The 2,500-nt window shown below is 47.4% G+C and overlaps 4 non-coding genes across 4 annotated transcripts in view; all 4 read right to left on the bottom strand.

The window, feature by feature from the left end:
• The window catches only part of trnar-ccu (transfer RNA arginine (anticodon CCU)), a 73-nt gene extending 51 nt beyond the window's left edge, over nt 1-22 (bottom strand). The window contains exon 1 of the tRNA in view: nt 1-22. This exon is cut by the window's left edge and continues 51 nt beyond it. This is a non-coding gene — a tRNA (tRNA-Arg).
• A 653-nt stretch (nt 23-675) lies between these two features.
• trnak-cuu (transfer RNA lysine (anticodon CUU)) lies at nt 676-748 on the bottom strand. The gene has a single exon. It is a non-coding gene; the product is annotated as a tRNA-Lys (tRNA).
• A 449-nt stretch (nt 749-1,197) lies between these two features.
• trnak-cuu (transfer RNA lysine (anticodon CUU)) lies at nt 1,198-1,270 on the bottom strand. Its single transcript has one exon. It is a non-coding gene; the product is annotated as a tRNA-Lys (tRNA).
• An 856-nt stretch (nt 1,271-2,126) lies between these two features.
• trnar-ccu (transfer RNA arginine (anticodon CCU)) lies at nt 2,127-2,199 on the bottom strand. Its single transcript has one exon. It is a non-coding gene; the product is annotated as a tRNA-Arg (tRNA).
• Nucleotides 2,200-2,500: the final 301 nt, after the last annotated feature.

Here is a 2,500-nt window from a genome sequence, read left to right as displayed (position 1 = left end):
TTATCCATTAGGCCACTGGGGCTTGAAAACAGATCCTAACTTGCCCTTTTATATCTCAATCTTATTCAGGAGGCCTTTCCAATGCACACAAAGAGTCTTCTAGATGACTGAATATTATGAGAGGTCAAATTGGCCTCAGCTTTTCACGACCAGCTTGTTGCTTTTGACGTTTTTTAGGGTCTCAGGAGTGTTTAGAAGTTAAAAGGGCATAGCAGAGGATGGTTTCGATCCATCGACCTCTGGGTTATGGGCCCAGCACGCTTCCGCTGCGCCACTCTGCTGTAGTGCACCTTGACCGGACTCGAAACCACAATCTCTGGCTTAGGAGGCAAGTGACTCAGGGCTGTATAGATGTTAACTTTTTGTGCGTATTGTAAAGGGCTCCTGAATAAGATTGAGATTTAAAATGCCTTAGCAGAGGATGGTTTCGATCCATCGACCTCTGGGTTATGGGCCCAGCACGCTTCCGCTGCGCCACTCTGCTGTAATCAACCTTGACCGAACTTGAAACCACAATCTCTGGCTTAGGAGGCCAGTGCCTCGGGAGTGTCTAGAAGTTAACTCTTTGTGTGTATTGTAAAGGCATCCTGAGTTTCAAAAAGGCTTAGCAGAGAATCGTTTCGATCCTTCAACCTCTGGGTTACACACGCTTCCGCTGCTCCACTCTGCTGTATTCACCCCAGATGGGACTCAATCCCACAATCCCTGGCTTAAGAGGCCAGTGCCTTATCCATTAGGCCACTGGGGCTTGAAAACAGATGCTAACTTGCCCTTTTATATCTCAATCTTATTAAGGAGGCCTTTACAATGCACACAAAGAGTCTTCTAGATGACTGAATATTATTAGAGGTCAAATTGGCCTCAGCTTTTCACGACCAGCTTGTGGCTTTTGTTCCTTTTTAGGGACTCAAGAGTGTTTAGAAGTTAAAAGGTCATAGCAGAGGATGGTTTCGATCCATCGACCTCTGGGTTATGGGCCCAGCACGCTTCCGCTGCGCCACTCTGCTGTAGTGCACCTTGACCGGACTCGAAACCACAATCTCTTTCTTAGGAGGCCAGTGCCTCAGGGATGTGTAGATGTTAACTCTTTGTGTGTATTGTAAAGGATCCTGAGTTTCAAAGAGGATTATCAGATGATCGTTTCGATCCTTCAACCTCTGGGTTAAACACGCTTCCGCTGCTCCACTCTGCTGCATTCACCCCAGATGGGACTCAATCCCACAATCCCTGGCTTAAGAGGCCAGTGCCTTATCCATTAGGCCACTGGGGCTTGAAAACAGATGCTAACTTGCCATTTTACATCTCAATCTTATTCAGGAGGCCTTTACAATGCACACAAAGAGTCTTCTAGATGACTGAATATTATTAGAGGTCAAATTGGCCTCAGCTTTTCACGACCAGCTTGTGGCTTTTGTTCCTTTTTAGGGACTCAAGAGTGTTTAGAAGTTAAAAGGTCATAGCAGAGGATGGTTTCGATCCATCGACCTCTGGGTTATGGGCCCAGCACGCTTCCGCTGCGCCACTCTGCTGTAGTGCAGCTTGACCGGACTCGAAACCACAATCTCTGGCTTAGGAGGCCAGTGCCTCAGGAGTGTCTAGAAGTTAACTCTTTTTGTTTATTGTAAAGGCCTCCTGAATAAGATTGAGATTTAAAATGCCTTAGCAGAGGATGGTTTCGATTCATCAACCTCTGGGTTATGGGCCCAGCACGCTTCCGCTGCGCCACTCTGCTGTAATCAACCTTGACCGGACTTGAAACCACAATCTCTGGCTTTGGAGCCCAGTGCCTCAGGAGTGTCTAGAAGTTAACTCTTTTTGTATATTGTAAAGGCCTCCTGAATAAGATTGAGATTTAAAATGCCTTAGCAGAGGATGGTTTCGATCCATCGACCTCTGGGTTATGGGCCCAGCACGCTTCCGCTGCGCCACTCTGCTGTAATCAACCTTGACCGGACTTGAAACCACAATCTCTGGCTTAGGAGGCCAGTGCCTCAGGAGTGTCTAGAAGTTAACTCTTTGTGTGTATTGTAAAGGCATCCTGAGTTTCAAAAAGGCTTAGCAGAAGATCGTTTCGATCCTTCAACCTCTGGGTTGAGCACGCTTCCGCTGCTCCACTCTGCTGTATTCACCCCAGATGGGACTCGAACCCACAATCCCTGGCTTAGGGGGCCAGTGCCTTATCCATTAGGCCACTGGGGCTTGAAAACAGATGCTAACTTGCCCTTTTATATCTCAATCTTATTCAGGAGGCCTTTACAATGCACACAAAGAGTCTTCTAGATGACTGAATATTATGAGAGGTCAAATTGGCCTCAGCTTTTCACGACCAGCTTGTTGCTTTTGACGTTTTTTAGGGTCTCAGGAGTGTTTAGAAGTTAAAAGGGCATAGCAGAGGATGGTTTCGATCCATCGACCTCTGGGTTATGGGCCCAGCACGCTTCCGCTGCGCCACTCTGCTGTAGTGCACCTTGACCGGACTCGAAACCACAATCTCTGGCTT

Source organism: Carassius auratus, unplaced genomic scaffold, assembly GCF_003368295.1.
Source record: "Carassius auratus strain Wakin unplaced genomic scaffold, ASM336829v1 scaf_tig00216387, whole genome shotgun sequence".
NCBI classification, from domain to species: Eukaryota; Metazoa; Chordata; class Actinopteri; order Cypriniformes; family Cyprinidae; genus Carassius; species Carassius auratus.
This window is presented reverse-complemented; position numbering and strand designations above follow the sequence as displayed.